This window comes from Triturus cristatus, chromosome 5_1, assembly GCF_964204655.1.
Source record: "Triturus cristatus chromosome 5_1, aTriCri1.1, whole genome shotgun sequence".
Lineage (NCBI taxonomy): Eukaryota > Metazoa > Chordata > Amphibia > Caudata > Salamandridae > Triturus > Triturus cristatus.
The window spans coordinates 896,311,378-896,337,262 of record NC_140587.1 but is presented as its reverse complement, the minus strand read 5'-3'; positions in this window follow the sequence as shown (position 1 = coordinate 896,337,262).

Below are 25,885 nucleotides of genomic sequence, written 5' to 3'. Positions count from 1 at the left end.
AGAAAAAAACAGTAGTAAGTGTGTTTTGAAATTGGCAAGCAAATTTCGTTTTCTGCCTAGAATCACAGCATGAATCTGTGAGCACACAGGAATTGTTGTCAGAGATGTATTTCGTGTCACTCTGGTTCTTTTTGGATGTATCCATGCATATGTCTCTTGTAACTGAAAATACACAGTCTGCATAAGCAGACTCTTAGCACACACCCAGCAGTTTATTCTGTAGAATCATGCTTAGTATTTACAAGTGAGTGGTGTTTCAGGTAGCAGTGAGTAACGCAAATACATTCAACATCACTAAGGCTGATTTCTTTTGCTGGGGTGTAGTCAGTCACCAAGGTCACACATGTTCATGGTTTCAAAAAGCTGTTTGCACATGTGCTGTTTTCTGTTTCTGAAAACTGTCATGACAATGTATCAGACTGTTAGAGTACTTATCACTTGCAGAAACAAACAGTAGTAAGTGTGCTTTCAAATTGACAAGCAAATTTCGTTTTCTGCCTAGAATTACACAATGAGTCTGTGAGCACACAGGAATTGTTGTCAGAGATGCATTTTGTGTCACTCTGGTTCTTTTAGAATTGCATTGGTAGGAAAGGGGAGGTTTTGAATGTTGTCAGAGATATTATTTCTGTTGGCCTGGTTCTGTAACAATGCCATTTGTATTAAACGGTCAGCTTTTCTTTGGGTACTGTGATGGTTTCCATTCAGTATAAATCAGTATCACACAAATGGGAGGCAAATGATAACACATTTGAAATAGATATAGCAGATTTTGCAACTAAACATGGAATGGGTGAAGTTAGTCCTACATATACAAAACTCCTTTTAACGCTTGCCACACATGTACGTTTACATACATTACTACAATGTTTATGCTGTTATGGATGTATCCATGCATATGTCTCTTGTAACTGAAAATACACAGTCTGCATAAGCAGACTCTTAGCACACACCCAGCAGTTTATCCTGTAGAATCATGCTTAGTATTCACAAGTGAGTGGTGTTTCAGGTAGCAGTGAGTAACGCTAATACATTCAACATCACTAAGGCTGATTTCTTTTGCTGGGGTGTAGTCAGTCACCAAGGTCACACATGTTCATGGTCTCAAAAAGCTGTTTGCACATGTGCTGTTTTCTGTTTCTGAAAACTGTCATGACAATGTATCAGACTGTTAGAGTACTTATCACTTGCAGAAAAAAACAGTAGTAAGTGTGCTTTCAAGTTGACAAGCAAATTTCGTTTTCTGCCTAGAATTACACAATGAGTCTGTGAGCACACAGGAATTGTTGTTAGAGATGTATTTCGTGTAACTGTGGTTCTTTTAGAATTGCATTGGTAGGAAAGGGGAGGTTTTGAATGTTGTCAGAGATTTTATTTCTGTTGGCCTAGTTCTGTAACAATGCCATTTGTATGAAAGGGTCAGCTTTTGTTTGGGTACTGTGATGGTTTCCATTCAGTATAAATCAGTATCACACAAATGGGAGGCAAATGATAACACATTTGAAATAGATATAGCAGATTTTGCAACTAAACATGGAATGGGTGAAGTTGGTCCTACATATACAATACTCCTATTAACCCTTGCCACACATGTACTTTTACATACATTACTACAATGTTTATGCTGTTATGGATGTATCCATGCATATGTCTCTTGTAACTGAAAATACACAGTCTGCATAAGCAGACTCTTAGCACACACCCAGCTGTTTATCCTGTAGAATCATGCTTAGTATTCACAAGTGAGTGGTGTTTCAGGTAGCAGTGAGTAACGCTAATACATTCAACATCACTAAGGCTGATTTCTTTTGCTGGGGTGTAGTCAGTCACCAAGGTCACACATGTTCATGGTCTCAAAAAGCTGTTTGCACATGTGCTGTTTTCTGTTTCTGAAAACTGTAATGAAAATGTATCAGACTGTTAGAGTACTTATCACTTGCAGAAAAAAACAGTAGTAAGTGTGCTTTCAAATTGACAAGCAAATTTCGTTTTCTGCCTAGAATCACACCATGAATCTGTGAGCACACAGGAATTGTTAGAGATGTATTTCGTGTCACTCTGGTTCTTTTTGGATGTATCCATGCATATGTCTCTTGTAACTGAAAATACACAGTCTGCATAAGCAGACTCGTAGCACACACCCAGCAGTTTATTCTGTAGAATCATGCTTAGTATTCACAAGTGAGTGGTGTTTCAGGTAGCAGAGAGTAACGCAAATACATTCAACATCACTAAGGCTGATTTCTTTTGCTGGAGTGTAGTCAGTCACCAAGGTCACACATGTTCATGGTCTCAAAAAGCTGTTTGCACATGTGCTTTTTTCTGTTTCTGAAAACTGTCATGAAAATATATCAGACTGTTAGAGTACTTAACACTTTCAGAAAAAAACAGTAGTAAGTGTGCTTTGAAATTGGCAAGCAAATTTCGTTTTCTGCCTAGAATCACACCATGAATCTGTGAGCACACAGGAATTGTTGTCAGAGATGTATTTCGTGTCACTCTGGTTCTTTTTGGATGTATCCATGCATATGTCTCTTGTAACTGAAAATACACAGTCTGCATAAGCAGACTCTTAGCACACACCCAGCAGTTTATTCTGTAGAATCATGCTTAGTATTCACAAGTGAGTGGTGTTTCAGGTAGCAGTGAGTAACGCAAATACATTCAACATCACTAAGGCTGATTTATTTTGCTGGAGTGTAGTCAGTCACCAAGGTCACACATGTTCATGGTCTCAAAAAGCTGTTTGCACATGTGCTGTTTTCTGTTTCTGAAAACTGTCATGAAAATGTATCAGACTGTTAGAGTACTTAACACTTTCAGAAAAAAACAGTAGTAAGTGTGTTTTGAAATTGGCAAGCAAATTTCGTTTTCTGCCTAGAATCACAGCATGAATCTGTGAGCACACAGGAATTGTTGTCAGAGATGTATTTCGTGTCACTCTGGTTCTTTTTGGATGTATCCATGCATATGTCTCTTGTAACTGAAAATACACAGTCTGCATAAGCAGACTCTTAGCACACACCCAGCAGTTTATTCTGTAGAATCATGCTTAGTATTTACAAGTGAGTGGTGTTTCAGGTAGCAGTGAGTAACGCAAATACATTCAACATCACTAAGGCTGATTTCTTTTGCTGGGGTGTAGTCAGTTACCAAGGTCACAGATGTTCATGGTCTCAAAAAGCTGTTTGCACATGTGCTCTTTTTTGTTTCTGAAAACTGTAATGAAAATATATCCGACTGTTAGAGTACTTATCACTTGCAGAAAAAAACAGTAGCAAGTGTGCTTTGAAATTGGCAAGCAAATTTAGTTTTCTACCTAGAATCACACAATGAGTCTGTGAGCACACAGGAATTGTTGTCAGAGATGTATTTCGTTTCACTCTGGTTCTTTTTGGATGTATTCATGCATATGTCTCTTGTAACTGAAAATACACAGTCTGCATAAGCAGACTCTTAGCACACACCCAGCAGTTTATCCTGTAGAATCATGCTTAGTATTCACAAGTGAGTGGTGTTTTAGGTAGCAGTGAGTAACGCTAATACATTCAACATCACTAAGGCTGATTTCTTTTGCTGGGGTGTAGTCAGTCACCAAGGTCACACATGTTCATGGTTTCAAAAAGCTGTTTGCACATGTGCTGTTTTCTGTTTCTGAAAACTGTCATGACAATGTATCAGACTGTTAGAGTACTTATCACTTGCAGAAAAAAACAGTAGTAAGTGTGCTTTCAAATTGACAAGCAAATTTCGTTTTCTGCCTAGAATCACACCATGAATCTGTGAGCACACAGGAATTGTTGTCAGAGATGTATTTCGTGTCACTTTGGTTCTTTTTGGATGTATCCATGCATATGTCTCTTGTAACTGAAAATACACAGTCTGCATAAGCAGACTCGTAGCACACACCCAGCAGTTTATTCTGTAGAATCATGCTTAGTATTCACAAGTGAGTGGTGTTTCAGGTAGCAGTGAGTAACGCAAATACATTCAACATCACTAAGGCTGATTTCTTTTGCTGGAGTGTAGTCAGTCACCAAGGTCACACATGTTCATGGTCTCAAAAAGCTGTTTGCACATGTGCTGTTTTCTGTTTCTGAAAACTGTCATGAAAATGTATCAGACTGTTAGAGTACTTAACACTTTCAGAAAAAAACAGTAGTAAGTGTGCTTTGAAATTAGCAAGCAAATTTCATTTCTGCCTAGAATCACAGCATGAATCTGTGAGCACACAGGAATTGTTGTCAGAGATGTATTTCGTGTCACTCTGGTTCTTTTTGGATGTATCCATGCATATGTCTCTTGTAACTGAAAATACACAGTCTGCATAAGCAGACTCTTAGCACACACCCAGCAGTTTATCCTGTAGAATCATGCTTAGTATTCACAAGTGAGTGGTGTTTCAGGTAGCAGTGAGTAAAATACATTCAACATCACTAAGGCTGATTTATTTTGCTGGGGTGTAGTCAGTCACCAAGGTCACACATGTTCATGGTCTCAAAAAGCTGTTTGCACATGTGCTGTTTTCTGTTTCTGAAAACTGTCATGAAAATGTATCAGACTGTTAGAGTACTTAGCACTTTCAGAAAAAAACAGTAGTAAGTGTGCTGTGAAATTGGCAAGCAAATTTCGTTTTCTGCCTAGAATCACACCATGAATCTGTGAGCACACAGGAATTGTTGTCAGAGATGTATTTCGTGTCACTCTGGTTCTTTTTGGATGTATCCATGCATATGTCTCTTGTAACTGAAAATACACAGTCTGCATAAGCAGACTCTTAGCACACACCCAGCAGTTTATTCTGTAGAATCATGCTTAGTATTCACAAGTGAGTGGTGTTTCAGGTAGCAGTGAGTAACGCAAACACATTCAACATCACTAAGGCTGATTTCTTTTGCTGGAGTGTAGTCAGTCACCAAGGTCACACATGTTCATGGTCTCAAAAAGCTGTTTGCACATGTGCTGTTTTCTGTTTCTGAAAACTGTTATGAATATGTATCAGACCGTTAGAGTACTTAACACTTTCAGAAAAAAACAGTAGTAAGTGTGCTTGAAATTGGCAAGCAAATTTTGTTTTCTGCCTAGAATCACAGCATGAATCTGTGAGCACACAGGAATTGTTGTCAGAGATGTATTTCGTGTCACTCTGGTTCTTTTTGGATTTATCCATGCATATGTCTCTTGTAACTGAAAATACACAGTCTGCATAAGCAGACTCTTAGCACACACCCAGCAGTTTATTCTGTAGAATCATGCTTAGTATTTACAAGTGAGTGGTGTTTCAGGTAGCAGTGAGTAACGCAAATACATTCAACATCACTAAGGCTGATTTCTTTTGCTGGGGTGTAGTCAGTCACCAAGGTCACACATGTTCATGGTCTCAAAAAGCTGTTTGCACATGTGCTCTTTTCTGTTTCTGAAAACTGTAATGAAAATATATCAGACTGTTAGAGTACTTATCACTTGCAGAAAAAAACAGTAGCAAGTGTGCTTTGAAATTGGCAAGCAAATTTAGTTTTCTACCTAGAATCACACAATGAGTCTGTGAGCACACAGGAATTGTTGTCAGAGATGTATTTCGTGTCACTCTGGTTCTTTTTGGATGTATCCATGCATATGTCTCTTGTAACTGAAAATACACAGTCTGCATAAGCAGACTCGTAGCACACACCCAGCAGTTTATTCTGTAGAATCATGCTTAGTATTCACAAGTGAGTGGTGTTTCAGGTAGCAGAGAGTAACGCAAATACATTCAACATCACTAAGGCTGATTTCTTTTGCTGGAGTGTAGTCAGTCACCAAGGTCACACATGTTCATGGTCTCAAAAAGCTGTTTGCACATGTGCTTTTTTCTGTTTCTGAAAACTGTCATGAAAATATATCAGACTGTTAGAGTACTTAACACTTTCAGAAAAAAACAGTAGTAAGTGTGCTTTGAAATTAGCAAGCAAATTTCGTTTTCTGCCTAGAATCACAGCATGAATCTGTGAACACACAGGAATTGTTGTCAGAGATGTATTTCGTGTCACTCTGGTTCTTTTTGGATGTATCCATGCATATGTCTCTTGTAACTGAAAATACACAGTCTGCATAAGCAGACTCTTAGAACACACCCAGCAGTTTATCCTGTAGAATCATGCTTAGTATTCACAAGTGAGTGGTGTTTCAGGTAGCAGTGAGTAAGGCTAATACATTCAACATCACTAAGGCTGATTTATTTTGCTGGGGTGTAGTCAGTCACCAAGGTCACACATGTTCATGGTCTCAAAAAGCTGTTTGCACATGTGCTGTTTTCTGTTTCTGAAAACTGTAATGAAAATATATCCGACTGTTAGAGTACTTATCACTTGCAGAAAAAAACAGTAGCAAGTGTGCTTTGAAATTGGCAAGCAAATTTAGTTTTCTACCTAGAATCACACAATGAGTCTGTGAGCACACAGGAATTGTTGTCAGAGATGTATTTCGTGTCACTCTGGTTCTTTTTGGATGTATTCATGCATATGTCTCTTGTAACTGAAAATACACAGTCTGCATAAGCAGACTCTTAGCACACACCCAGCTGTTTATCCTGTAGAATCATGCTTAGTATTCACAAGTGAGTGGTGTTTCAGGTAGCAGTGAGTAACGCTAATACATTCGACATCACTAAGGCTGATTTCTTTTGCTGGGGTGTAGTCAGTCACCAAGGTCACACATGTTCATGGTCTCAAAAAGCTGTTTGCACATGTGCTCTTTTTTGTTTCTGAAAACTGTAATGAAAATATATCCGACTGTTAGAGTACTTATCACTTGCAGAAAAAAACAGTAGCAAGTGTGCTTTGAAATTGGCAAGCAAATTTAGTTTTCTACCTAGAATCACACAATGAGTCTGTGAGCACACAGGAATTGTTGTCAGAGATGTATTTCGTGTCACTCTGGTTCTTTTTGGATGTATTCATGCATATGTCTCTTGTAACTGAAAATACACAGTCTGCATAAGCAGACTCTTAGCACACACCCAGCAGTTTATCCTGTAGAATCATGCTTAGTATTCACAAGTGAGTGGTGTTTTAGGTAGCAGTGAGTAACGCTAATACATTCAACATCACTAAGGCTGATTTCTTTTGCTGGGGTGTAGTCAGTCACCAAGGTCACACATGTTCATGGTTTCAAAAAGCTGTTTGCACATGTGCTGTTTTCTGTTTCTGAAAACTGTCATGACAATGTATCAGACTGTTAGAGTACTTATCACTTGCAGAAAAAAACAGTAGTAAGTGTGCTTTCAAATTGACAAGCAAATTTTGTTTTCTGCCTAGAATCACACCATGAATCTGTGAGCACACAGGAATTGTTGTCAGAGATGTATTTCGTGTCACTTTGGTTCTTTTTGGATGTATCCATGCATATGTCTCTTGTAACTGAAAATACACAGTCTGCATAAGCAGACTCTTAGCACACACCCAGCAGTTTATTCTGTAGAATCATGCTTAGTATTCACAAGTGAGTGGTGTTTCAGGTGCAGTGAGTAACGCAAATACATTCAACATCACTAAGGCTGATTTATTTTGCTGGAGTGTAGTCAGTCACCAAGGTCACACATGTTCATGGTCTCAAAAAGCTGTTTGCACATGTGCTGTTTTCTGTTTCTGAAAACTGTCATGAAAATGTATCAGACTGTTAGAGTACTTAACACTTTCAGAAAAAAACAGTAGTAAGTGTGTTTTGAAATTGGCAAGCAAATTTCGTTTTCTGTCTAGAATCACAGCATGAATCTGTGAGCACACAGGAATTGTTGTCAGAGATGTATTTCGTGTCACTCTGGTTCTTTTTGGATGTATCCATGCATATGTCTCTTGTAACTGAAAATACACAGTCTGCATAAGCAGACTCTTAGCACACACCCAGCAGTTTATCCTGTAGAATCATGCTTAGTATTCACAAGTGAGTGGTGTTTCAGGTAGCAGTGAGTAAAATACATTCAACATCACTAAGGCTGATTTATTTTGCTGGGGTGTAGTCAGTCACCAAGGTCACACATGTTCATGGTCTCAAAAAGCTGTTTGCACATGTGCTCTTTTCTGTTTCTGAAAACTGTAATGAAAATATATCAGACTGTTAGAGTACTTATCACTTGCAGAAAAAAACAGTAGCAAGTGTGCTTTGAAATTGGCAAGCAAATTTAGTTTTCTACCTAGAATCACACAATGAGTCTGTGAGCACACAGGAATTGTTGTCAGAGATGTATTTCGTGTCACTCTGGTTCTTTTTGGATGTATCCATGCATATGTCTCTTGTAACTGAAAATACACAGTCTGCATAAGCAGACTCGTAGCACACACCCAGCAGTTTATTCTGTAGAATCATGCTTAGTATTCACAAGTGAGTGGTGTTTCAGGTAGCAGAGAGTAACGCAAATACATTCAACATCACTAAGGCTGATTTATTTTGCTGGAGTGTAGTCAGTCACCAAGGTCACACATGTTCATGGTCTCAAAAAGCTGTTTGCACATGTGCTTTTTTCTGTTTCTGAAAACTGTCATGAAAATATATCAGACTGTTAGAGTACTTAACACTTTCAGAAAAAAACAGTAGTAAGTGTGCTTTGAAATTAGCAAGCAAATTTCGTTTTCTGCCTAGAATCACAGCATGAATCTGTGAACACACAGGAATTGTTGTCAGAGATGTATTTCGTGTCACTCTGGTTCTTTTTGGATGTATCCATGCATATGTCTCTTGTAACTGAAAATACACAGTCTGCATAAGCAGACTCTTAGCACACACCCAGCAGTTTATCCTGTAGAATCATGCTTAGTATTCACAAGTGAGTGGTGTTTCAGGTAGCAGTGAGTAACGCTAATACATTCAACATCACTAAGGCTGATTTATTTTGCTGGGGTGTAGTCAGTCACCAAGGTCACACATGTTCATGGTCTCAAAAAGCTGTTTGCACATGTGCTGTTTTCTGTTTCTGAAAACTGTCATGAAAATGTATCAGACTGTTAGAGTACTTAACACTTTCAGAAAAAAACAGTAGTAAGTGTGCTTTGAAATTGGCAAGCAAATTTCGTTTTCTGCCTAGAATCACACCATGAATCTGTGAGCACACAGGAATTGTTGTCAGAGATGTATTTCGTGTCACTCTGGTTCTTTTTGGATGTATCCATGCATATGTCTCTTGTAACTGAAAATACACAGTCTGCATAAGCAGACTCTTAGCACACACCCAGCAGTTTATTCTGTAGAATCATGCTTAGTATTCACAAGTGAGTGGTGTTTCAGGTAGCAGTGAGTAACGCAAATACATTCAACATCACTAAGGCTGATTTATTTTGCTGGAGTGTAGTCAGTCACCAAGGTCACACATGTTCATGGTCTCAAAAAGCTGTTTGCACATGTGCTGTTTTCTGTTTCTGAAAACTGTCATGAAAATGTATCAGACTGTTAGAGTACTTAACACTTTCAGAAAAAAACAGTAGTAAGTGTGTTTTGAAATTGGCAAGCAAATTTCGTTTTCTGCCTAGAATCACAGCATGAATCTGTGAGCACACAGGAATTGTTGTCAGAGATGTATTTCGTGTCACTCTGGTTCTTTTTGGATGTATCCATGCATATGTCTCTTGTAACTGAAAATACACAGTCTGCATAAGCAGACTCTTAGCACACACCCAGCAGTTTATTCTGTAGAATCATGCTTAGTATTTACAAGTGAGTGGTGTTTCAGGTAGCAGTGAGTAACGCAAATACATTCAACATCACTAAGGCTGATTTCTTTTGCTGGGGTGTAGTCAGTTACCAAGGTCACAGATGTTCATGGTCTCAAAAAGCTGTTTGCACATGTGCTCTTTTTTGTTTCTGAAAACTGTAATGAAAATATATCCGACTGTTAGAGTACTTATCACTTGCAGAAAAAAACAGTAGCAAGTGTGCTTTGAAATTGGCAAGCAAATTTAGTTTTCTACCTAGAATCACACAATGAGTCTGTGAGCACACAGGAATTGTTGTCAGAGATGTATTTCGTGTCACTCTGGTTCTTTTTGGATGTATTCATGCATATGTCTCTTGTAACTGAAAATACACAGTCTGCATAAGCAGACTCTTAGCACACACCCAGCAGTTTATCCTGTAGAATCATGCTTAGTATTCACAAGTGAGTGGTGTTTTAGGTAGCAGTGAGTAACGCTAATACATTCAACATCACTAAGGCTGATTTATTTTGCTGGGGTGTAGTCAGTCACCAAGGTCACACATGTTCATGGTTTCAAAAAGCTGTTTGCACATGTGCTGTTTTCTGTTTCTGAAAACTGTCATGACAATGTATCAGACTGTTAGAGTACTTATCACTTGCAGAAAAAAACAGTAGTAAGTGTGCTTTCAAATTGACAAGCAAATTTCGTTTTCTGCCTAGAATCACACCATGAATCTGTGAGCACACAGGAATTGTTGTCAGAGATGTATTTCGTGTCACTTTGGTTCTTTTTGGATGTATCCATGCATATGTCTCTTGTAACTGAAAATACACAGTCTGCATAAGCAGACTCGTAGCACACACCCAGCAGTTTATTCTGTAGAATCATGCTTAGTATTCACAAGTGAGTGGTGTTTCAGGTAGCAGTGAGTAACGCAAATACATTCAACATCACTAAGGCTGATTTCTTTTGCTGGAGTGTAGTCAGTCACCAAGGTCACACATGTTCATGGTCTCAAAAAGCTGTTTGCACATGTGCTGTTTTCTGTTTCTGAAAACTGTCATGAAAATGTATCAGACTGTTAGAGTATTTAACACTTTCAGAAAAAAACAGTAGTAAGTGTGCTTTGAAATTAGCAAGCAAATTTCGTTTTCTGCCTAGAATCACAGCATGAATCTGTGAGCACACAGGAATTGTTGTCAGAGATGTATTTCGTGTCACTCTGGTTCTTTTTGGATGTATCCATGCATATGTCTCTTGTAACTGAAAATACACAGTCTGCATAAGCAGACTCTTAGCACACACCCAGCAGTTTATCCTGTAGAATCATGCTTAGTATTCACAAGTGAGTGGTGTTTCAGGTAGCAGTGAGTAACGCTAATACATTCAACATCACTAAGGCTGATTTATTTTGCTGGGGTGTAGTCAGTCACCAAGGTCACACATGTTCATGGTCTCAAAAAGCTGTTTGCACATGTGCTGTTTTCTGTTTCTGAAAACTGTCATGAAAATGTATCAGACTGTTAGAGTACTTAACACTTTCAGAAAAAAACAGTAGTAAGTGTGCTTTGAAATTGGCAAGCAAATTTCGTTTTCTGCCTAGAATCACACCATGAATCTGTGAGCACACAGGAATTGTTGTCAGAGATGTATTGCGTGTCACTCTGGTTCTTTTTGGATGTATCCATGCATATGTCTCTTGTAACTGAAAATACACAGTCTGCATAAGCAGACTCTTAGCACACACCCAGCAGTTTATTCTGTAGAATCATGCTTAGTATTCACAAGTGAGTGGTGTTTCAGGTAGCAGTGAGTAACGCAAATACATTCAACATCACTAAGGCTGATTTCTTTTGCTGGAGTGTAGTCAGTCACCAAGGTCACACATGTTCATGGTCTCAAAAAGCTGTTTGCACATGTGCTGTTTTCTGTTTCTGAAAACTGTCATGAATATGTATCAGACTGTTAGAGTACTTAACACTTTCAGAAAAAAACAGTAGTAAGTGTGCTTTGAAATTGGCAAGCAAATTTCGTTTTCTGCCTAGAATCACAGCATGAATCTGTGAGCACACAGGAATTGTTGTCAGAGATGTATTTCGTGTCACTCTGGTTCTTTTTGGATGTATCCATGCATATGTCTCTTGTAACTGAAAATACACAGTCTGCATAAGCAGACTCTTAGCACACACCCAGCAGTTTATTCTGTAGAGTCATGCTTAGTATTTACAAGTGAGTGGTGTTTCAGGTAGCAGTGAGTAACGCAAATACATTCAACATCACTAAGGCTGATTTCTTTTGCTGGGGAGTAGTCAGTCACCAAGGTCACACATGTTCATGGTCTCAAAAAGCTGTTTGCACATGTGCTCTTTTCTGTTTCTGAAAACTGTCATGACAATGTATCAGACTGTTAGAGTACTTATCACTTGCAGAAAAAAACAGTAGTAAGTGTGCTTTCAAATTGACAAGCAAATTTAGTTTTCTACCTAGAATCACACAATGAGTCTGTGAGCACACAGGAATTGTTGTCAGAGATGTATTTCGTGTCACTCTGGTTCTTTTTGGATGTATTCATGCATATGTCTCTTGTAACTGAAAATACACAGTCTGCATAAGCTGACTCTAAGCACCCACCCAGCAGTTAATCCTGTAGAATCATGCTTAGTATTCACAAGTGAGTGGTGTTTTAGGTAGCAGTGAGTAACGCTAATACATTCAACATCACTAAGGCTGATTTCTTTTGCTGGGGTGTAGTCAGTCACCAAGGTCACACATGTTCATGGTTTCAAAAAGCTGTTTGCACATGTGCTGTTTTCTGTTTCTGAAAACTGTCATGACAATGTATCAGACTGTTAGAGTACTTATCACTTGCAGAAAAAAACAGTAGTAAGTGTGCTTTCAAATTGACAAGCAAATTTCGTTTTCTGCCTTGAATTACACAATGAGACTGTGAGCACACAGGAATTGTTGTCAGAGATGTATTTCGTGTCACTCTGGTTCTTTTAGAATTGCATTGGTAAGAAAGGTTAGGTTTTGAATGTTGTCAGAGATTGTATTTCTGTTGGCCTGGTTCTGTAACAATGCCATTTGTATGAAAGGGTCAGCTTTTTTTTGGGTACTGTGATGGTTTCCATTCAGTATAAATCAGTATCACACAAATGGGAGGCAAATGATAACACATTTGAAATAGATATAGCAGATTTTGCAACTAAACATGGAATGGGTGAAGTTGGTCCTACATATACAAAACTCCTTTTAACCCTTGCCACACATGTACGTTTACATACATTACTACAATGTTTATGCTGTTATGGATGTATCCATGCATATGTCTCTTGTAACTGAAAATACACAGTCTGCATAAGCAGACTCTTAGCACACACCCAGCAGTTTATCCTGTAGAATCATGCTTAGTATTCACAAGTGAATGGTGTTTCAGGTAGCAGTGAGTAACGCTAATACATTCAACATCACTAAGGCTGATTTCTTTTGCTGGGGTGTAGTCAGTCACCAAGGTCACACATGTTCATGGTCTCAAAAAGCTGTTTGCACATGTTCTGTTTTCTGTTTCTGAAAACTGTCATGACAATGTATCAGACTGTTAGAGTACTTATCACTTGCAGAAAAAAACAGTAGTAAGTGTGCTTTCAAATTGACAAGCAAATTTCGTTTTCTGCCTAGAATTACACAATGAGTCTGTGAGCACACAGGAATTGTTGTCAGAGATGTATTTCGTGTCACTCTGGTTCTTTTAGAATTGCATTGGTAGGAAAGGGGAGGTTTTGAATGTTGTCAGAGATTTTATTTCTGTTGGCCTAGTTCTGTAACAATGCCATTTGTATGAAAGGGTCAGGTTTTGTTTGGGCACTGTGATGGTTTCCATTCAGTATAAATCAGTATCACACAAATGGGAAGCAAATGATAACACATTTGAAATAGATATAGCAGATTTTGCAACTAAACATGGAATGGGTGAAGTTGGTCCTACATATACAAAACTCCTATTAACCCTTGCCACACATGTACTTTTACATACATTACTACAATGTTTATGCTGTTATGGATGTATCCATGCATATGTCTCTTGTAACTGAAAATACACAGTCTGCATAAGCAGACTCTTAGCACACACCCAGCTGTTTATCCTGTAGAATCATGCTTAGTATTCACAAGTGAGTGGTGTTTCAGGTAGCAGTGAGTAACACTAATACATTCAACATCACTAAGGCTGATTTCTTTTGCTGGGGTGTAGTCAGTCACCAAGGTCACACATGTTCATGGTTTCAAAAAGCTGTTTGCACATGTGCTGTTTTCTGTTTCTGAAAACTGTCATGACAATGTATCAGACTGTTAGAGTACTTATCACTTGCAGAAAAAAACAGTAGTAAGTGTGCTTTCAAATTGACAAGCAAATTTCGTTTTCTGCCTAGAATTACATAGGCCTGGGCGGTAAATTCCGTTCCGTTCGCGGAATTTGCGGAATTTGGGTAATTTCGCGTTCCGCGGAGAACGCGAAATTGCCCAAAAATCTGCGTTCCGCGACTTCGCGAAATTTTTTGCTTGTTCGCGTTCTCAATATGCGTGTTCGCGAGATAATTCAACGCGAGCACGCAAACAGCGATCGCGAACAGGAAAAAAGTATCGCGAACAAGCAATTCCGCGTGTTCGCGGAATTTCTGCGTGTTCGCGGAGATTTTTTACCGTTTCGCGGAGATTTGCGTAACGCGATTACGCAAATTCCGCCCACCCCTAGAATTACACAATGAGTCTGTGAGCACACAGGAATTGTTGTCAGAGATGTATTTCGTGTCACTCTGGTTCTTTTAGAATTGCATTGGTAGGAAAGGTTAGGTTTTGAATGTTGTCAGAGATTTTATTTCTGTTGGCCTGGTTCTGTAACAATGCCATTTGTATGAAAGGGTCAGCTTTTTTTTGGGTACTGTGATGGTTTCCATTCAGTATAAATCAGTATCACACAAAAGGGAGGCAAATGATAACACATTTGAAATAGATATAGCAGATTTTGCAACTAAACATGGAATGGGTGAAGTTGGTCCTACATATACAAAACTCCTTTTAACCCTTGCCACACATGTACGTTTACATACATTACTACAATGTTTATGCTGTTATGGATGTATCCATGCATATGTCTCTTGTAACTGAAAATACACAGTCTGCATAAGCAGACTCTTAGCACACACCCAGCAGTTTATCCTGTAGAATCATGCTTAGTATTCACAAGTGAATGGTGTTTCAGGTAGCAGTGAGTAACGCTAATACATTCAACATCACTAAGGCTGATTTCTTTTGCTGGGGTGTAGTCAGTCACCAAGGTCACACATGTTAATGGTCTCAAAAAGCTGTTTGCACATGTGCTGTTTTCTGTTTCTGAAAACTGTCATGACAATGTATCAGACTGTTAGAGTACTTATCACTTGCAGAAAAAAACAGTAGTAAGTGTGCTTTCAAATTGACAAGCAAATTTCGTTTTCTGCCTAGAATCACAGCATGAATCTGTGAGCACACAGGAATTGTTGTCAGAGATGTATTTCGTGTCACTCTGGTTCTTTTTGGATGTATCCATGCATATGTCTCTTGTAACTGAAAATACACAGTCTGCATAAGCAGACTCTTAGCACACACCCAGCAGTTTATTCTGTAGAGTCATGCTTAGTATTTACAAGTGAGTGGTGTTTCAGGTAGCAGTGAGTAACGCAAATACATTCAACATCACTAAGGCTGATTTCTTTTGCTGGGGAGTAGTCAGTCACCAAGGTCACACATGTTCATGGTCTCAAAAAGCTGTTTGCACATGTGCTCTTTTCTGTTTCTGAAAACTGTAACGAAAATATATCAGACTGTTAGAGTACTTATCACTTGCAGAAAAAAACAGTAGCAAGTGTGCTTTGAAATTGGCAAGCAAATTTAGTTTTCTACCTAGAATCACACAATGAGTCTGTGAGCACACAGGAATTGTTGTCAGAGATGTATTTCGTGTCACTCTGGTTCTTTTTGGATGTATTCATGCATATGTCTCTTGTAACTGAAAATACACAGTCTGCATAAGCTGACTCTTAGCACACACCCAGCAGTTTATCCTGTAGAATCATGCTTAGTATTCACAAGTGAGTGGTGTTTTAGGTAGCAGTGAGTAACGCTAATACATTCAACATCACTAAGGCTGATTTCTTTTGCTGGGGTGTAGTCAGTCACCAAGGTCACACATGTTCATGGTTTCAAAAAGCTGTTTGCACATGTGCTGTTTTCTGTTTCTGAAAACTGTCATGACAATGTATCAGACTGTTAGAGTACTTATCACTTGCAGAAAAAAACAGTAGTAAGTGTGCTTTCAAATTGACAAGCAAATTTCGTTTTCTGCCTTGAATTACACAATGAGACTGTGAGCACACAGGAATTGTTGTCAGAGATGTATTTCGTGTCACTCTGGTTCTTTTAGAATTGCATTGGTAAGAAAGGTTAGGTTTTGAATGTTGTCAGAGATTGTATTTCTGTTGGCCTGGTTCTGTAACAATGCCATTTGTATGAAAGGGTCAGCTTTTTTTTGGGTACTGTGATGGTTTCCATTCAGTATAAATCAGTATCACACAAATGGGAGGCAAATGATAACACATTTGAAATAGATATAGCAGATTTTGCAACTAAACATGGAATGGGTGAAGTTGGTCCTACATATACAAAACTCCTTTTAACCCTTGCCACACATGTACGTTTACATACATTACTACAATGTTTATGCTGTTATGGATGTATCCATGCATATGTCTCTTGTAACTGAAAATACACAGTCTGCATAAGCAGACTCTTAGCACACACCACCCAGCAGTTTATCCTGTAGAATCATGCTTAGTATTCACAAGTGAATGGTGTTTCAGGTAGCAGTGAGTAACGCTAATACATTCAACATCACTAAGGCTGATTTCTTTTGCTGGGGTGTAGTCAGTCACCAAGGTCACACATGTTCATGGTCTCAAAAAGCTGTTTGCACATGTTCTGTTTTCTGTTTCTGAAAACTGTCATGACAATGTATCAGACTGTTAGAGTACTTATCACTTGCAGAAAAAAACAGTAGTAAGTGTGCTTTCAAATTGACAAGCAAATTTCGTTTTCTGCCTAGAATTACACAATGAGTCTGTGAGCACACAGGAATTGTTGTCAGAGATGTATTTCGTGTCACTCTGGTTCTTTTAGAATTGCATTGGTAGGAAAGGGGAGGTTTTGAATGTTGTCAGAGATTTTATTTCTGTTGGCCTAGTTCTGTAACAATGCCATTTGTATGAAAGGGTCAGGTTTTGTTTGGGCACTGTGATGGTTTCCATTCAGTATAAATCAGTATCACACAAATGGGAAGCAAATGATAACACATTTGAAATAGATATAGCAGATTTTGCAACTAAACATGGAATGGGTGAAGTTGGTCCTACATATACAAAACTCCTATTAACCCTTGCCACACATGTACTTTTACATACATTACTACAATGTTTATGCTGTTATGGATGTATCCATGCATATGTCTCTTGTAACTGAAAATACACAGTCTGCATAAGCAGACTCTTAGCACACACCCAGCTGTTTATCCTGTAGAATCATGCTTAGTATTCACAAGTGAGTGGTGTTTCAGGTAGCAGTGAGTAACACTAATACATTCAACATCACTAAGGCTGATTTCTTTTGCTGGGGTGTAGTCAGTCACCAAGGTCACACATGTTCATGGTTTCAAAAAGCTGTTTGCACATGTGCTGTTTTCTGTTTCTGAAAACTGTCATGACAATGTATCAGACTGTTAGAGTACTTATCACTTGCAGAAAAAAACAGTAGTAAGTGTGCTTTCAAATTGACAAGCAAATTTCGTTTTCTGCCTAGAATTACATAGGCCTGGGCGGTAAATTCCGTTCCGTTCGCGGAATTTGCGGAATTTGGGTAATTTCGCGTTCCGCGGAGAACGCGAAATTGCCCAAAAATCTGCGTTCCGCGACTTCGCGAAATTTTTTGCTTGTTCGCGTTCTCAATATGCGTGTTCGCGAGATAATTCAACGCGAGCACGCAAACAGCGATCGCGAACAGGAAAAAAGTATCGCGAACAAGCAATTCCGCGTGTTCGCGGAATTTCTGCGTGTTCGCGGAGATTTTTTACCGTTTCGCGGAGATTTGCGTAACGCGATTACGCAAATTCCGCCCACCCCTAGAATTACACAATGAGTCTGTGAGCACACAGGAATTGTTGTCAGAGATGTATTTCGTGTCACTCTGGTTCTTTTAGAATTGCATTGGTAGGAAAGGTTAGGTTTTGAATGTTGTCAGAGATTTTATTTCTGTTGGCCTGGTTCTGTAACAATGCCATTTGTATGAAAGGGTCAGCTTTTTTTTGGGTACTGTGATGGTTTCCATTCAGTATAAATCAGTATCACACAAAAGGGAGGCAAATGATAACACATTTGAAATAGATATAGCAGATTTTGCAACTAAACATGGAATGGGTGAAGTTGGTCCTACATATACAAAACTCCTTTTAACCCTTGCCACACATGTACGTTTACATACATTACTACAATGTTTATGCTGTTATGGATGTATCCATGCATATGTCTCTTGTAACTGAAAATACACAGTCTGCATAAGCAGACTCTTAGCACACACCCAGCAGTTTATCCTGTAGAATCATGCTTAGTATTCACAAGTGAATGGTGTTTCAGGTAGCAGTGAGTAACGCTAATACATTCAACATCACTAAGGCTGATTTCTTTTGCTGGGGTGTAGTCAGTCACCAAGGTCACACATGTTAATGGTCTCAAAAAGCTGTTTGCACATGTGCTGTTTTCTGTTTCTGAAAACTGTCATGACAATGTATCAGACTGTTAGAGTACTTATCACTTGCAGAAAAAAACAGTAGTAAGTGTGCTTTCAAATTGACAAGCAAATTTCGTTTTCTGCCTAGAATTACACAATGAGTCTGTGAGCACACAGGAATTGTTGTCAGAGATGTATTTCGTGTCACTCTGGTTCTTTTAGAATTGCATTGGTAGGAAAGGGGAGGTTTTGAATGTTGTCAGAGATTTTATTTCTGTTGGCCTAGTTCTGTAACAATGCCATTTGTATGAAAGGGTCAGCTTTTGTTTGGGTACTGTGATGGTTTCCATTCAGTATAAATCAGTATCACACAAATGGGAAGCAAATGATAACACATTGGAAATAGATATAGCAGATTTTGCAACTAAACATGGAATGGGTGAAGTTGGTCCTACATATACAAAACTCCTATTAACCCTTGCCACACATGTACTTTTACATACATTACTACAATGTTTATGCTGTTATGGATGTATCCATGCATATGTCTCTTGTAACTGAAAATACACAGTCTGCATAAGCAGACTCTTAGCACACACCCAGCTGTTTATCCTGTAGAATCATGCTTAGTATTCACAAGTGAGTGGTGTTTCAGGTAGCAGTGAGTAACGCTAATACATTCGACATCACTAAGGCTGATTTCTTTTGCTGGGGTGTAGTCAGTCACCAAGGTCACACATGTTCATGGTCTCAAAAAGCTGTTTGCACATGTGCTGTTTTCTGTTTCTGAAAACTGTAATGAAAATGTATCAGACTGTTAGAGTACTTATCACTTGCAGAAAAAAACAGTAGTAAGTGTGCTTTCAAATTGACAAGCAAATTTCGTTTTCTGCCTAGAATCACACAATGAGTCTGTGAGCACACAGGAATTGTTGTCAGAGATGTATTTCGTGTCACTCTGGTTCTTTTTGGATGTATTCATGCATATGTCTCTTGTAACTGAAAATACACAGTCTGCATAAGCAGACTCTTAGCACACACCCAGCAGTTTATCCTGTAGAATCATGCTTAGTATTCACAAGTGAGTGGTGTTTCAGGTAGCAGTGAGTAACGCTAATACATTCAACATCACTAAGGCTGATTTCTTTTGCTGGGGTGTAGTCAGTCCCCAAGGTCACACATGTTCATGGTCTCAAAAAGCTGTTTGAACATGTGCTGTTTTCTGTTTCTGAAAACTGTCATGAAAATGTATCAGACTGTTGGAGTACTTAACACTTTCAGAAAAAAACAGTAGTAAGTGTGCTTTGAAATTGGCAAGCAAATTGCGTATTCTGCCTAGAATCACACCATGAATCTGTGAGCACACAGGAATTGTTGTCAGAGATGTATTTCGTGTCACTCTGGTTCTTTTAGAATTGCATTGGTAGGAAAGGGGAGGTTTTGAATGTTGTCAGAGATTTTATTTCTGTTGGCCTAGTTCTGTAACAATGCCATTTGTATGAAAGGGTCAGCTTTTGTTTGGGTACTGTGATGGTTTCCATTCAGTATAAATCAGTATCACACAAATGGGAAGCAAATGATAACACATTGGAAATAGATATAGCAGATTTTGCAACTAAACATGGAATGGGTGAAGTTGGTCCTACATATACAAAACTCCTATTAACCCTTGCCACACATGTACTTTTACACACATTACTACAATGTTTATGCTGTTATGGATGTATCCATGCATATGTCTCTTGTAACTGAAAATACACAGTCTGCATAAGCAGACTCTTAGCACACACCCAGCTGTTTATCCTGTAGAATCATGCTTAGTATTCACAAGTGAGTGGTGTTTCAGGTAGCAGTGAGTAACGCTAATACATTCGACATCACTAAGGCTGATTTCTTTTGCTGGGGTGTAGTCAGTCACCAAGGTCACACATGTTCATGGTCTCAAAAAGCTGTTTGCACATGTGCTGTTTTCTGTTTCTGAAAACTGTAATGAAAATGTATCAGACTGTTAGAGTACTTATCACTTGCAGAAAAAAACAGTAGTAAGTGTGCTTTCAAATTGACAAGCAAATTTCGTTTTCTGCCTAGAATCACACAATGAGTCTGTGAGCACACAGGAATTGTTGTCAGAGATGTATTTCGTGTCACTCTGGTTCTTTTTGGATGTATTCATGCATATGTCTCTTGTAACTGAAAATACACAGTCTGCATAAGCAGACTCTTAGCACACACCCAGCAGTTTATCCTGTAGAATCATGCTTAGTATTCACAAGTGAGTGGTGTTTCAGGTAGCAGTGAGTAACGCTAATACATTCAACATCACTAAGGCTGATTTCTTTTGCTGGGGTGTAGTCAGTCCCCAAGGTCACACATGTTCATGGTCTCAAAAAGCTGTTTGAACATGTGCTGTTTTCTGTTTCTGAAAACTGTCATGAAAATGTATCAGACTGTTGGAGTACTTAACACTTTCAGAAAAAAACAGTAGTAAGTGTGCTTTGAAATTGGCAAGCAAATTGCGTATTCTGCCTAGAATCACACCATGAATCTGTGAGCACACAGGAATTGTTGTCAGAGGTGTATTTCGTGTCACTCTGGTTCTTTTTGGATGTATCCATGCATATGTCTCTTGTAACTGAAAATACACAGTCTGCATAAGCAGACTCTTAGCACACACCCAGCAGTTTATTCTGTAGAATCATGCTTAGTATTCACAAGTGAGTGGTGTTTCAGGTAGCAGTGAGTAACGCAAATACATTCAACATCACTAAGGCTGATTTCTTTTGCTGGAGTGTAGTCAGTCACCAAGGTCACACATGTTCATGGTCTCAAAAAGCTGTTTGCACATGTGCTGTTTTCTGTTTCTGAAAACTGTCACGAAAATGTATCAGACTGTTAGAGTACTTAACACTTTCAGAAAAAAACAGTAGTAAGTGTGCTTTGAAATTGGCAAGCAAATTTCGTTTTCTGCCTAGAATCACAGCATGAATCTGTGAGCACACAGGAATTGTTGTCAGAGATGTATTTCATGTCACTCTGGTTCTTTTTGGATGTATCCATGCATATGTCTCTTGTATCTGAAAATACACAGTCTGCATAAGCAGACTCTTAGCACACACCCAGCAGTTTATTCTGTAGAATCATGCTTAGTATTCACAAGTGAGTGGTGTTTCAGGTAGCAGTGAGTAACACAAATACATTCAACATCACTAAGGCTGATTTCTTTTGCTGGAGTGTAGTCAGTCACCAAGGTCACACATGTTCATGGTCTCAAAAAGCTGTTTGCACATGTGCTGTTTTCTTTTTCTGAAAACTGTCATGAAAATGTATCAGACTGTTAGAGTACTTAACACTTTCAGAAACAAACAGTAGTAAGTGTGCTTTCAAATTGGCAAGCCAATTTCGTTTTCTGCCTAGAATCACACCATGAATCTGTGAGCACACAGGAGTTGTTCTCAGAGATCTATTTTGTGTCACTCTGGTTCTTTTTGGATGTATTCATGCATATGTCTCTTGTATCTGAAAATACACAGTCTGCATAAGCAGACTCTTAGCACACACCCAGCAGTTTATCCTGTAGAATCATGCTTAGTATTCACAAGTGAGTGGTGTTTCAGGTAGCAGTGAGTAACGCTAATACATTCAACATTACTAAGGCTGATTTCTTTTGCTGGGGTGTAGTCAGTCACCAAGGTCACACATGTTCATGGTCTCAAAAAGCTGTTTGCACATGTGCTGTTTTCTTTTTCTGAAAACTGTCATGAAAATGTATCAGACTGTTAGAGTACTTAACACTTTCAGAAAAAAAACAGTAGTAAGTGTGCTTTCAAATTGGCAAGCAAATTGTGTTTTCTGCCTAGAATCACACCATGAATCTGTGAGCACACAGGAGTTGTTCTCAGAGATCTATTTCGTGTCACTCTGGTTCATTTAGAATTGTATTCGTATGAAAGGGGAAGCTTGTTTTCTGTAAATATGATGGTTAGCATTCAGCCCAAAACAGTATCTCAAATAAGAGGCAAATGCTAACATATTTGAAATCAGCATGGTAGATTTTTCTTCCACTCGTGCAATGGGTCATGTAGTTGCTACATGCTAAAAACTCATATTAACCCTTACCACACATGTAGTCTAACATACATGTTTACAGTGTTTATGCAGTTATGTAAGGGTCCATTCAAGTCTCTCTTGCACCTGACAGTAGACAGTCTCCAGAACCACACTCTTAGCAGAGAGCTAGCTGTTTTTCCTGTACACTCATGCTTACTAATCAGCACTGTGTGGTGTTTTAGGTAGGAGTGAGGAACGCTAATGCATTTAACATCACCAAGGCTCATTACCTTTGCTGGAGTGTAGTCAGTCAGCCAGGTTACACATGTACATGCCCTGAAAAAGCTGTTTGGACATGTGCTCTTTTCTGCCTCTCTAAACTATAAGGAAAATGTGTCATACTGTTAGAATAATTATCAGTTGCAAAAAAAACATTAGTAAGTGTGCTTTTGAATTGAAAATCAAATATCGTGCTCTGCCTAGAATCACACCAAGAGTCTGTGTGCACACAGGAATTGTTCTTAGAGATTTAATTCGTATTGGTTTTATTGTGTTTTTCACTTGTAGGAAAGGTGTAGATAGTATTCTAAGATTAGAAAAGCTCATAAAAAATATAGTAATATATTTAAATTACAAAAAGGTATTTTTTTTTTAGTTTCTTTCAGGTATTGCTGCAGAGCAGTGAAGGAAATATAAGATGCCTATAAAATCAAGAAAGCGAAAAGAACAGAAAAAAAATGTATATTTGAAGACAACTGGAGGACCCAAGTTAGTTGAAGATGCTCATGTTGGAAAAAAGAAAAAGTCTTCTGGTAAGCAGACAAAGGAATTCTTTAAAAATATATTCAAAAAAAGGAAAAGTTTAAAAAATGTCCCCACTGGAAAAACTGTTTCAAGTAGAAAAAACAGAAAAAAAGTGAGAATTTACTAAATGCTAATGTACAAGCAGAAGCAATAAAAATTGACTTAAAAAGAAAAACAACATTTAAAGAGATCCGTAGGAAAATGCTTCAGAGAAGAGTGATGTCCAATTTGCTAAAGGATGTGAACAAATATAAGAAAAGAGCGAAATTTTACAAGAGAAAAAAAGATATTGAAGCCATTGTAGCTAAGGCTTTAGAATTAAAAAGAAAACTATTCATTTTAATTTTGAACAGGATGCGTACATTAGAAAAAATAGTCAATGTAATGAAGTCACAAAGCAAAACGAAAAGAGTAGTGAAAAGAAATAACTTTTGTAAAGTGTTTTTAGGAGAATGGATGCATAGTTCAAGTACTGAACCATTTTTTAATGAAGAGAGTTATCTTCAAAGTAATAGTTTGCTGCATGCAGTTGACACCACTGGACGAGCTTATGAAGTAAAAGATGGTTGTATAATGGAAAAGGAGAAAATGGTTCCAAGAAATGAGGAAGAAGTGATTGCGGATGAGGTTATGGGGAGACGTCCTAAAGCCCCAGTGTATACTTGGAATTGTAGTAGTATTTGTACTTTGCGACAGGAATCTATTGATAAATTAAGTGAGTTTTTAAGAGAATACAGTAAAAAGAGTGTTAAACAGAAGATTAAGGTGCTTCAAGGACTAGATCCATGCAGAGTGAGAGAGAATACTGGTTTGCAAGGACACTCTCTGGCTTGTCTATCTAGGAAAGTTTGTCAAAGTGTTTTTCACCATTTTAGGATGCTGGCAGTTCATCATACTGAAATTAGAAAATTTGTGAGAAGATTGTATTTTGCAAAAAGTCCAGCACTAAAGTTAAATGAGTTGAATAGGGCTCTGTTCCGTGGAACTGTATCAGATGTTGAGAAGGTTACTGATGAAATTCAGTTAAGTTACTTTGGTCCGGAACAAGAAAGTGCAGGGAATGACACAGTTATTGAGGAAAATGTGGAAGAGAATGTAGAACCCTCCGTAAATAAGAAATTTGAAGATCAAATAACAAAATTTGCTATCATCTCTAATGAAAGACCAAATATTACTTGTATTTGTTGCCGGAGAAGCCATTATAAAATCCAAACAAGGAATGTTGATCTCTGCAAAAAAAGTGAAGAAGAAGATAATTATAAGTGGAAGGATTTTGCAACATATATATTTCTTGAAAATTGTTTTGATTTGGGTGAAGATCATCGTATTTGTAAATACTGTTACAACAAGTTAGAACAAAATAAAATGGCAGCTAGAGCTGTACATAATAATTTAGAATTGGTTGAAGTTCCTGCAGAACTTTCTGATTTAAATACGTATGAGTCTATACTCATTCAATGTGTTCATCCGTTCCAGACAATAGTACGTATGGAGCCAAAAACAGGCAAATTACCTCCTTCAGATTTACAGAGAGGTTTAAAAGGAAGAGTTGTCTATTTGCCGTTGGATTTGAAAAATAATATGGAAACTATTGATACAGATACTTTGGAAACTGAACCATTAGTTATTCTGGCTAATGGTGTACCTACAAAGAGTAAGAAAATTTGGCAGGAGCTGGTAGATGTACGGAAAGTACAAAGAGCAGATTTATATTTGAAAAGGAATAATAAATGGTATGAATCAATTTATATAGATGAAGATGAAGAAGATTTACTAGGAGACATAGACACACCAACTGGGCAAATTGAAAAAGTGGACACGTGAAAAGAAGAAGAAATTTATGAACATTTCAGCATACATCTTCTTCATTCAAAAGAAGTTATGGCAAACACTATTGATCTATTTCAGATGAAAAAAGCCAAAGGAACTCCCATAAGTGTATGGGAGGAGAGTTTGGAAGCTCGTTGTTTTCCCCAGCTGTTTCCTACAGGAGAAGGTGGACGATACGATGAACGTCCAGTCCAGATTCCTGCTTCTGAGTATCGGACTACAAGATTATATGCAGAAGATCCCAGATTTCGTCAAAGTATTCCTTATTTGTTCCATCTGTTATTTGAAAGTGACTTGTCTGCACTATCTTATGCAGTAAATCACATTTTAAAAAGTGGAGTACATCTACATAATGTGTCTGCTAAGGATTGTATGAACAAAGTGCAACAGCGAGATGATCATTTGGAATCACAATTGATCAATCTGATGGCTTGTCAGCGTGGGACAAATGAATATTGGTACCGACGCCATGGAGAATTGAAATGCATGTTACGGAATTTAGGAACTCCTACATGGTTCCTTACCCTAAGCTGTGCAGAGTACTCTTGGGATGATCTTCTGGATTTTCTTCGAGAGGCAAATTCAAACATTAAAAACATCGAATACAAGACAGCAGGAGAACTGTGCTCATTGGATCCGGTTAATGTTTGCAGATATTTCAATCATAGATTTGAGGCTATGATGTCCTTCATCTGCAATAAAAAAAAATCCACCTCTTGGAGAAGTTGTGG